The following is a 12,550-nucleotide window of genomic DNA, read 5'->3' as shown; positions in this document are numbered from 1 at the left end:
GCAGCCATCTGCCCTGCTGGAGGTGAAGTGTCCACACAGCCAGAGGAACATGACCATCGCGGAGGCAGTCCAGTTACCATCCTTCTGTCTCCGTGAGGAGGGTGGGTCACATATTCTCAAGGAGAATCACCCATACTGGCACCAGGTCCAAGGGCAGCTGCACATCACAGACCGGAGTCTCTGCTACTTTGTTGTGTGGACCACGAAGGAGGCGATCATCATCCCCATCCCCAAAGACCCTGCATGGCATGGAAATCTCCTCCTCCTGGAAAAATTCTACACCCAGCATATGCTCCCTGTGTTGGCCAGTAGAGAGGAGGACATTTAAATAAACACACTCTTAACACCCTCGGACTCTGCGTTGTGTTTCATATGTGTGATGGGGTGTTATGCAGGGGGGAGGAAAACAGGACACAGCAGATTGGGATTGTGGTGGAGATGCTGAGCAGTTATTTAATTGTTGCATGTAATTATTATTATACTGCGTGCTTCTTAGTAGATCTGTATGTAACTCTATATTTACTTGTTATCTACCACACTTCCTTCTACATCATACACCATCATTATACATGATGGTGTATATAGGATATATATATTTGTATACATATCTGTAAATTGTATAATTTTATTTAAACGTCTTTTTGATCTCTCTGTCTATAAACACAAACTGAGTAAGATTGACAATAAAGTTGACTTTGAAAAAAAAAAAAATTCTTTATGAAAATAGTTGACTGTTGTCAAATGAATCCAAATGAAACGTTGGACTGAACTACAACTACGCCTTTAAATCTCTACGGACTGTTTTTCAGTGGGATGGCAAGTTCCTATCTTTAAACATTTATTAGTTTTTTCTCAGAACAGATTTGATTTTCTGAAGTTAATTTAACTTTGCCGACCATGTAAGGTCATTAAAAGATACAATCAATTTGTCTAGGGTTGACTAAAATAATGAAAAACATTCATTTGGATAATTTACTGACCGAATAAGAAACTCAATGATGCTCTACTCACCTGTTCCCTTTTTATAAAGTGAAACAGTTGAAACAATAGATTTTAGTAAACTTAAAAACAACCTTCTCCAAAAGCTATCAAGGAATATACCGAATACTTGTTTTAGAACTTTATTACATATTTTTATATAAATAGTTTGAATGATCCATAATTGACAGAAGCTTGTGTTTACAGGCTTCCTAATGACGTCACGGGATTTCGCGGCAGACATCTTGGAGTACCACTCTACTGGCGGCAGCGTTCAAAAATGGCAAAAATGAAAGGCTACTACGAATCACTAAACCCGGAGGATAAGACCGTTTACAGAGAAAAATATACGTCGATTGGTTCGGTGGACCCTTATTTGATTCCCGTTAAGGATTACAGCACCGATATAAATTAATGGCCTTCACTTTCCTACTGTGATATCGTGAACTACCTGGTTTTTTCGTCTATTCCATTGTACACCGAAATGAAGGCGTACAAAGGACTCTCTAGGCCAGAGGTGCCCAGTACGTCGACGGGGGGGGCAATGCTGGTAGACCGCGAGTCATTCATTAAAAAGAAAAATCCAGCTCCGTTAAAATAGACAAAACAGGTTTTGAACCCTCCTCCCTTACGGCCCGTACACACAGCAGCTTTTGGCGATTTGTCCACCGCTTCCAGCGCGTCTCAGCCCATTGACTTTGAATGGGGATGACGTCACTTTCCCTTGCTTGTCGCCGAACTGCATTGTGGGGGGGCGAGGCGAGGATTTCCAGGATTTCCAGGATTTTCAGGATTTTCAGGATTTCAAAGTTGAGCAATGTTCAACTTTTGAAGCTGAGCTGGAAGCGTCAGCCAATCAAATCCCGTTTATGCAAATCTGACAGTTCAAGCGCTAGCCAATCAAACCGCGTGCAAGCTGGGAGAGCCAGACCGCAGTTCATTCTATATTCCTAACAAAAATGGAGGAGAACTTAGTTATTGCGGTAGCAAATCACCCGGTTCTTTATGACCAGTCCCTATTTACTTACCGGGATACAAACCGGAGGAACCAGGCATGGAGGGAGGTGGCAGAGACAGTGGGTGAAACTGGTAGGTTTTCGCTTGTTTGGGGATTTTATATCCAGTTTACTTCGTTGCTAGCAAGCATAGACAGTATCATTAGCCAGCATGGAATGTAGCATAAAATAGCACCATAGACATTAATCTCAGAAATTTTCAAAATGTTAAAAGAAATAGTGGAGAAGAACCGGGGTTTTTTGCTTTGTATGTCGGGGGCGGGAGATTCATGTGATTGGTTGTTGGTCGCGAAATCCCCAAGCTTTCAGACACGCCCAGCTCCAAGATTTTCAAGATTTTTGAAAAGCTGCTGTGTGGACGTACCGTTAGCCTCCCTGCCACTTAATTCAGGAGTTTACTTGATTGACAGAAAAAGCGACCTATCGCTTTCCAGTCTGTTAACCCAGAATGCAAAGCGATATAAAATCAGTCAAGTGCGGGAAAACTCAAATTAATGTAAACAAGAGACAAATAACAAAATGAGTGCGGGACCGAGCAAGAAGCTAAAAACATACCACTTCCACCCAGAATGGGAGGAAGAATATTTTTTTGTGATGTCACATTCAAACGTGATTTGCCTTATTTGTAAAGCAAGCGTCGCTCTGCCAAAGAAATGTAACGTGGAGAGGCATTATCGGAGTGTTCACAAGGCATATGACAGCGACTTCCCTCCGAGTAGCGAGTTGAGAAAGAGAAAGGTGAGGGAACTTAAGTCACAATTAGCTGGACAGCAGTCACTTTTCTTAAAGCCGACATCCACCGCAAAGGCAGCCACTGAAGCATCTCTACGAGTGAGTCACGCTATAATCAAACACAAAAAATCCTTTCAAGATGGAGAGATGGTGAAAGAAGCCTTCGTAGAAACAGCAGACGCCTTGTTTCGGGATTACACAAACAAAACAGAAATAGTAAACACTATCAAGGCCGTCCAATTATCACGGAGCACAGTCACACGTCGCTGTGAAGTCATGGCTGAGGATTTGACCCAGCAACTCAGGAAGGACATAGAAGACTGCGAGTGTTTCTCACTCCAACTAGACGAGTCCACTGACGTGAGCGATACAGCACAATTGTGCGTTTTTATCCGGATGGTGTTCACAGACATGACGGCGAAAGAGGAACTGCTGACAATTCTGCCAATGAAGGAACACACTCGGGGCGAGGACATTTTTCGGACGTTTAAAAACTTTGTTGACAAAACTAAACTCCCCATGTCTAAGTTGAGTTCCATCACAACGGATGGTGCGCCTGCGATGGTGGGCCGGTGTAATGGCTTCATCGCAAAATGCAGAGAGGATGACATATTCCCTGACTTTCTGAATTATCACTGCATCACACACCAGCATGCACTTTGTGCTAAAATGCTGAACATGAAAGAGGTAATGGATGTGTCACTTAAAGTGGCCTGTTCTATTCGGGCAAGACCTCTTCAAAGACGGCTGTTTCGTGCATATCTGGAGGATGCCGACTGTGTTCACACTGACCTCTTACTACACACCGACGTAAGATGGCTGAGTAGGGGCAATTTTCTCGAGAGATTTCGAGTGCTTCTACCGGAGATAAAGGCATTTCTCCATGGCACCAAGCTTGCGGAGTACGCACGTCTAGATGACGAGAAGTGGCTGTTAGATCTGGCGTTTTTAACAGACCTTACACACATGTTAAATGAGCTGAACTTGGAGCTACAAGGGAAAGACAGAACTGTGGTTGACATGATCAGCTCAGTTAATGTCTTCAAACGAAGACTGCATCTGCTGTGTTCAAAGCTGCAGCGCAAAGATTTGGCCAACTTCCAAAACATCGCCTCTGAGCTGGAGAAGCAAGGGAAGGACAGCGCGCTCCTTGACAGTGCACGCTACACAGAGCAAGTCAATAACATTACATCTGACTTCGAGAAACGCTTCCGAGACTTCGCTTTGCTCGAGCCAATCGCCACTATCCGTTTAGTGAAGACCATGATATTGATTCGCTGGCCCAAAACATCGGAGCAGTGTTTCATCTGAACCCGTCTGCGCTGGAGGATGAGATGTTGTCGCTGCAGGCTGACATCCAGTTGAAGGCGCGTGCCCATGCCGGACAGTTTCGGAACTTATTCAGGGTTGAAAAGTATCCAAACGTCAGAAAGTGTGCCACCTCACTGACCTCACTCTTCGGCTCGACTTATTTATGCGAGTCAGCCTTCTCCCAAATGAAGATAGCGAAGTCGAAATACCGTTCCCAATTAACTGATGAACATTTGGAGGCCTGCCTGAGACTAGCCATCAGCAGTTACCGTCCTGATTATGCAACATTGACGGACTCCATTCAGTGCAAGTCATCAGAATATGGTAGGGACCCACCTAAATATATTGAATTGTGTTTTGCAGCATTATATCAGGACCATGGAGAGATGTTTCTTACCCTGCTTGTTTTTATGTGTTTCTTAACAGGGAAATTAAGGGACAGTCAGCAAGAGAGAGAGAGAGAGAGAGAGAGAGAGAGAGAGAGAGAGAGAGAGAGAGAGAGAGAGAGAGAGAGAGAGAGAGAGAGAGAGAGAGAGAGAGAGAGAGAGAGAGGCCTATATTGGACCTATGTATATATCATTATAACTTTGAGAGACTGTTCATAGGACCCATTTGAGTCTGGTGTCTAATTTGAGTGTTCTACTCGTTTATTGTATTCCTTGTACTTATATTTGTGTTTTATGTTTAAGATTTCAGGACATGGAGAGTGGTTTCTTAGCCTGCTTGTTATGTGTTTCTTAACAGAGAGAGAGAGAAATAGAGAGAGGTTAACATGCCATTTTAGTTTTAGGTATTCATGTATTTGTTTCTGTAGTTATCCCATGTATAAATAAAACGTGTTATTCAGCCCCTTGCAATTTGAGATTTTATTTTTGGTTGGTAGACCTCGGTGAGCTGGTCATTTCAAAAGTAGCCCACCGGCCCAAAAAGTGTGGGCACCCCTGCTCTAGGCACATAAAGAGTTCACATCCGGGTGGATCCGCGACGTTTGCGTTGCATATCAAGGAGATGTGGCTGTAATAGCTGGAAAAGTGAGTAAATATTTCTTGAGGTCCTCTTCAGCTGGCTTTTTAAATATCCCTAAAGTCCCCCAAAATAAAATGGGTGAGGCTGCTTTTATCCACTACGCTACCAAGAAATATCAGAGGCCAACTCAGTGGACATTTTTAAACACCAGCTTTTATTTTTGTTGTACCTATATCTATATGTTTACTTTATTTTAGAGGGTTTTATATTGTTGCATCAATTAACTTAGTCTTGTGTCTTATTATGTATTTTTATTATCATACTTTTTACCTCGCCGTGTATCTTAACCTTTTAAAATGTTGTTGCTACGTACCTGTAAAGGTCTTAACATCTGATCTGAGGGGAATTTCTCGTGGTTTATCTTTAACTTGTGATTGTAAAGCACTTTGAGCTACACGTGCTTTATGAAAAGGGATTTATAAATAAAGCTTTATTATATATTGCAATATATTTAAATTCCAAAAGTTGTGAACCTATTCTTGGTTGTCAGCTTCTGTTATGTGCTACCTAGCATATGACAAGGTGGTTCTAAATAGTCAACAATCCAATAATATTTTTGTATTTTATTTTTCAGGTATTGCATTCTCAGAGTATTGGGCTGCCGCCAACATGTACGTGGGTACTGATGAAGAAGGATGGTGCAGTCATCACAGCTAACTGCAACTGCAAGGCTGGTTTGGGATCAACATGTACCCATGTTGCATCTCTCCTTTTCTACATAGAAACATCTATACGGATACGTGATGCCAAGACAGTTACCCAGGAAAAGGCGTCCCCTCTCAAAAGAAACAGAAGTACTAATCAATCTGAATGACAGTGTATATATTTATTTGATTGAACTTGTTTATTTTACATCAAATCTATATAAAGAACATGTAAGTACACGGCACCTCTGTTGTTTCCCCGACTCAGACTGCAAGGAATCTGGGTGTGACCCTAGATAACAAACTGTCCTTCACTACAAACATAGCTGCTACAACCCGTTGCTGCAGATACACGCTTTACAACATCAGGAAGATACGTCCCCAGCTGACTCAGAAAGCGATGCAGGTTCTGGCCCAGGCTCTCGTCATCTCACACCTAGACTACTGCAACTCCCTCCTGGCTGGTCTACCTGCATGTGCCATCCGACCTCTGCAGCTCATCCAGAATGCAGCGGCTCGTCTGGTCTTCAACCTTCCTACATTCTCCCACACCACTCCGCTCCTCCGCTGCCTTCACTGGCTTCCGGTAACTGCTAGAATCCACTTCAAGACAATTAGGGATGTCCCGATCACCTTTTTTTGCTCCCGATCCGATTCCGATCATTTGATTTTGACAATCTGCCGATACCGATTTTTCCCGATCCGATCTTTATGCAATGCATTAAGAGAAAAAAAAGGTAACAGATAACGGCTGGTCATCCAACGCGATGAATTCAGCTATCTTGGCTGTTATTTTTTTGGCTTTTTCACTGTTCTGGGGCAGTTTCTCTTTCCTTTTAAAAGTCTCTGAAAGTGTCGGTTGTTTCAGTGCCGTTACCTGAGTGGCCGCTGTGTACTCGTCGTGTTGTTGTTGGTGTTTGTTTATCAGGTAGCGTATTAGATTGGTCGTGTTGAACGTAGCTCTGTTCTTTCCACCACGCGGAACCTCCGCCTTGCAAACATTGCCTCTGGCTGTTACACTGCCTTCGCTTTCAATTTTATAATACTTCCAAACTCCTGACATTTTCTCTGTCCCGCCTCCCAAGTCACCAGCTGAACGTAGCCTCTCGTTAGCTTACTGCTACTATTGGACACTGCGCCCACTCTGTTGCCAGATTTGAGAGAAATAAGCAACCAGGTCTGAAAACAAGCCCAAAAGAAGCAACACATACATGATGTTGTGTAATTTTAAAACAAAACTAAGTCCTCAGGATGACTTTAAGACGTGAACATGGTCATTTTTGTTTTGTAACATTAAATAAAAGAATACAAATATTTTATAAAAAATAAAAAAATCATCTCTAAAGACAATGGTACTTGCGTACCATGCTGCGAATGGATCTGGCCCTTCCTACATCCAGGACATGGTTAAACCGTACACCCCAGCACGTGCACTCCGCTCTGCATCAACCAAACGGCTCGCTGCACCCTCGCTGCGAAGGGGACCCAAGTTCCCATCAGCAAAAACACGTGGGTTTGCTATCCTGGCTCCAAAATGGTGGAATGAGCTCCCCATTGACATCAGGACAGCAGAAAGCTTACACACCTTCCGGCGCAGACTGAAAACTCATCTCTTTCGACTCCACTTCGAGCAATAGAATTACTAAGAAAGCACTTATATACTAATAAAGGACTGGCTTATCTAAAGCCAGTTGAGTAGCACTTGAAATGTTTTTGCTCTATGAACCCTGATGTACTTATATGATTCTGTTTTCTTCAAGGTTGTATTTTGTTGGTCGAACGCACTTATTGTAAGTCGCTTTGGATAAAAGCGTCAGCTAAATGCAATGTAAAGTCATGTAAGTGTAACAATCAAAACAAGTTGTGCACACTAAAATGACACAAATCATCATTATTTAAACTGACACTCAAAGAGCAAAACCTCAGCTCAAATATCCAAAACTCTAAACACATGTTCAGCTCTGCACCCAATTTGCAATTCAACTTTCCACTTTTTGAAAAGTAAAAGTATAACAACAGTATATTTGTGTTTCTGCACATATTTTGGAGACTTGAACAATCTTTATTTGCAGAATTCTCTATATCAAACGCCATAAAACAGTGTGCTTGAGCACGATGGTGTGTAGTTGGTTTTACAAAATGTCTTGTACTATGAATGAAGTGTGTGCCATTTGGTGCAACAGTTTGGTTTTGGTAAGGGTTTCTGTAGTTCTGGGTGCAGTGCTTAAGTCTGCAGTATATATGAGGTGTGTTGCACTTTGTGTGTATGGTTTTGTGAATTGTGTTTAGTCTTTTGAGAAAATAAGCCCTGCTTTCAAAAAATGTGTTTTAGCATTGAAAATAACTGTAATATGAACACAATGTTAATCTATCTCTGTTATGTGAGGTGATCTATGCAGCTTACAGTTAAAGAAGCATGTACTTGTTTTTCACTGGGTAAATTGGAAACCTGTAATAAATATAATACTTTGCCCTTTCAATTGTTTTTTTCAAAATGTATTTACCCAAGCTTAATCAGTCTGAGTTGCAGTGCCAGTCTCTGCTTTAATCAGTCCTTCTTCTTCCCCAGTGGCTCCCAGGACTGGTGTGGGCTCTTCTAAAGATGGTATATCAGATACCATGCTGTAGAGATCAAGTAGTGCGATGGATGACCTTTTTCTGGCGCGTTTATAACTGGCATGTGTAGCAGGGGAAGGTGCTGTAATTTTCTCGTGGCCCAATTTGACAGACGGTGCCCAGTCAGGATGATTTTTGTCAAAAAGTGCAACTTGTAGGTCAGTTATATCCTGGGTGAACTGTTAATTAATACAAATTTGACCTCTTTTGACAGGACACTTTAGATATATTTAAAATGCTGATGTCAAGACATTGGAACATGACAAATAATTGAGGAAACCAAAAGCCTCTGAAAAGGTGCCAGGGACTGTACAGCCTTTACTGTTTACATATAATCAAATGGCCAGTAGGGGGAGGGATTACTTTAAATTGCAGTTAAACGAAGCACTGCAGGGGATTGACAGACTGGTGTGAAGATGACCAAGGGATGACTTTACTTTGTAGATACTCCACAATAATATGATATGTATATATATATATATATATGATATGATATTACAATAATAATATGTCGATCGATGACAGACTACAGGATTCCTATTTCCTTGTTAAGATGCATGTCTTAGTACGTGGGTTATATGTTCATTTTGAATGTTTGTATGTAAAACCCGACACTTACCTGACGTGAAATGATCCCCACAAACGCGAGTATAGTTGTGGTTGGATGGTTTGAGATCCTCCCGTCCGATCCTATTGAGCAATTTTTTCTGGCGACGCTTTGAAAGTTCATGTGTTGCTTCACCCTGGTGTGTTATAATAACCGCGGGCAGCCTGTAAAATAACTTCGGCCCCCTGTTTCGATCACCTCTGTTGCTGCAGCCAACAATGGCACAGAAGTGAACCATTGTATGTCCGGTAAAAAACAAACATTGAACAGGTATGGCGTATTACGGTGTCTGTTTTGGTACTCCAGTATGGCCGTTGCGCTGACTTCACGGGTAACGTGACGTCATATGCAAAGCCTCTATACATCCATGGGCAGCATTGACACGTATTTTCTGTGCCTACTTCAACATCAATGCATACGAATGTGCTCGGAATAGGCTGTATTGAACAAATAAACTAACACAAACTAACTGTATCACTATAACATGATGGTGATGAAGAATGCACCAAACGTACCACAATACAAAAACGGCACATTAAGGCCCAATCCCAAACCGCCCCCTACACACTTCCCCTCCATTTGCGCGTTCGCGCGGAGGGTCCGCCACATTAGGCACATTCACACCGCAGTACTTTTCCCACAAAGGTTCATGAGAACTTAGTTCATGAGAACTCTTTAGTTCTCATGAACTAAGTACAGATCGCGTTCACACCGGAATAAATCCCTGGGGGAGGATTAGGCAAATGAAGCCGCTGACGTCACTTCTTCTTCTTCTGCTTTGGGTTTACTGGCAGGCCGCAAACCACTTCACGGCGTATACTGCCGCGCAAAGTCCCCGGCCGGAAGTCCCCGGAGTTGGAGACTGGCTTCCGAGTAAATCGCCAGAACGCCGACACCTCCTCATCTCCACCGCTCCCATGTTTTATTTTGTGTTGCCATAAGTTAGTCTCTCTGCGTTTCTGCGCTGGGCTAATGCTAATAATGCTAATGTGAGGATAATAAAATGGCGGCTTCACAAAACTTTTTGGGAGTTTTACGGGGCGTGGTTTGCAATCCGCCCAGCCAATCAGACATAGGAACCTTTTTCTCCCACGAAAGTCCCTGCTCTCTAGCAGGGACTGAAAGGGGGTGAAAAGGTTCTCATGAACTAATTTTAGTTCCGGCCCCTGGCCAACTTGGGGCTCCAAGCGACATTGTGAGATGAGGCCCCCCCCCCCCCAACCGACAGGAGTGAACAACACATTTTTTGGAAACAAAGTAGGCTACTTTGTAAATATAATTCCTGTTTATTATTATTATCAACACTTTTTTATGCAGTGAGGTAAATGGTAAATGTGCATGTATGTCGTTCAGTATGCGTTTACAGGTGAATACGTCTGCATTTCCTGCCAAATACTAGCCTCAAAAAGATTAAAATATAATTAATGCAAATAAACAACTTCTACTACTAATAATAATAATCATAATCAATTCAATAATATAAATACTATATTATTTTATTATAATATAGTTGTAATATAGTCAAGACAAAACATGCTTATGACATGCTCAAAAACTGATATTTCTTAAATCTGTATTCTAGTTCCCTCTGTCAGCAATGTATCAACAACTACACACACATTTCTATCAGTATTTCGCTGTGTTGTGGTTGACATGATGACTGTTAGGAGTTAAGGGGAGAGGCTGAGCATCACCATGAAATGTGCAAATTGACATAAAAATGAATATAAGGGGGAAAAATGCTCCATGTTTTTTAGGCTGTAAACTTGAACTGTTAGCTAAGCCAACTAGACAGACAGTGTATCACTCTTCCTCCTGTACATCAGCAGATCAAAGGCATCACATACTTGAATGAATGGTAAATAAAGAATGCTGGAAATAACTGCATCTCCATTAGCCTACATGCTATGCAGAGTCTGCCTTCTTCATGTCATGAAATGCAGCTGATGTTTTAATATGGCAATTGGCCATTTGACTTATACAACATTCGCAAGTTGTACATTTGACTCATACAATAACCCACCTTCGAGTGATGCTCTAGTTTCTTCATGTTTCGTTTTTTTCCCCTCTTGCTTGCGCCGGACTGAAACTGTCTTTTCACCGACATCTCTTCACCTGCACTAGTGGCCGTATGAAAGCCGTGATTTGTCAGATGTCGATTCATTGCAACGGTGTCGGGTTACAGACGTGCTCCCCTTGTCACCTCTCACTCTCGCGTGTCAGCCGGGGGTGCGCGGAGAACTGAGCGGAGAACTGCGCACAGCAGCTGAGGCCCTCTGGGCGGGGCCCCCTGCGCAAGGCGGGGCCCCATGCAGCCTGCGTGATTGGCCTGTAGGGAGGGGCGGCCCTGAGTATTCTTCATTGAAATATCGCACTTATCTTATGGCTCTGCGGTTCAAACAGACCGTCCATGAATGCAGTTTATTCGGTAAGTGAAATTCAAGCACTTTATTTCTTACTTGTCTTTTTATTCAGCTAACGAGCGAGACGAAGCTACATCTGTGCTAACGATGCTATCTGTAGCATACAAGTTAAAACATAATAGAGAAGTGTAAAACATTAAGAAGGATTATACTGTAGAACAAAAGGCTTCTCTGTGAGGTTGGTAAAATAAGGTCATGCTTGTACATTAGTTAGTTTGCTAGTTAGGTAACTATGCATTCTTATTGTTAATTTAAAATAGCTATGCTCGACGATGCAGACAGCTAGCGTCACATTCGAAGAGCAGAGTACTGTATGAGATTAACCTCACTATAAGATCTGTGTATCTTAACAATATGAATCTCACATTTCCAGTTGGCTCCAGAAATAACGTTAACGTAGAGATTGCAATATGGTTTGTTGAACTGGAGTTGATTATTGAAGCTTACTGGTGCGGCTCGTCTGGTCTTCAACCTTCCTAAATTTTCCCACACCACTCCGCTCCTCCGCTCCCTTCACTGGCTTCCGGTAACTGCTAGAATCCACTTCAAGACACTGGTACTTGCTTAGCATGCTGCGAATGGATCTGGCCCTTCCTACATCCAGGACATGGTTAAACCGTACACCCCAGCGCGTGCACTACGCTCTGCATCAGCCAAACGACTCGCTGCGCCCTCGCTGCGAGGGGGACCCAAGTTCCCATCGGCAAAAACACGTGGGTTTGCTGTCCTGGCTCCAAGATGGTGGAATGAGCTCCCCATTGACATCAGGACGGCAGATAGCTTGCACATCTTCCGGCGCAAACTGAAAACTCATCTCTTTCGACTCCACTTCGAGCGTTAGAACTATTAACGAAGCACTTTTATACTAATAAAGGACTGGCTTACCTAAAGCCAGTTGAGTAGCACTTGAAATGTTTGGCTCTATGAAACCTGATGTACTTTGATGTACTAATTCTGTTTTCTTCAAGGTTGTGTCTTCCTGGTCGAATGTACTTATTGTAAGTCGCTTTGGACAAAAGCGTCAGCTAAATGCAATGTAATGTAATGTGTTGTGGATGGAACACAACAAATGGTGCTCTTACCTGTGATGCCTCCTCCAAACATTATAACCAGACTGTATCATTCAAACTATATAAGTAACAGTTCTAGCTACTTGACTTTAGACAAAATCAACACAATTTATTGAAAGACCAATCT

The sequence above is a fragment of the Gymnodraco acuticeps genome, unplaced genomic scaffold, assembly GCF_902827175.1.
Source record: "Gymnodraco acuticeps unplaced genomic scaffold, fGymAcu1.1, whole genome shotgun sequence".
In the NCBI taxonomy this organism is placed as follows: Eukaryota; Metazoa; Chordata; class Actinopteri; order Perciformes; family Bathydraconidae; genus Gymnodraco; species Gymnodraco acuticeps.
This window is presented reverse-complemented; position numbering follows the sequence as displayed.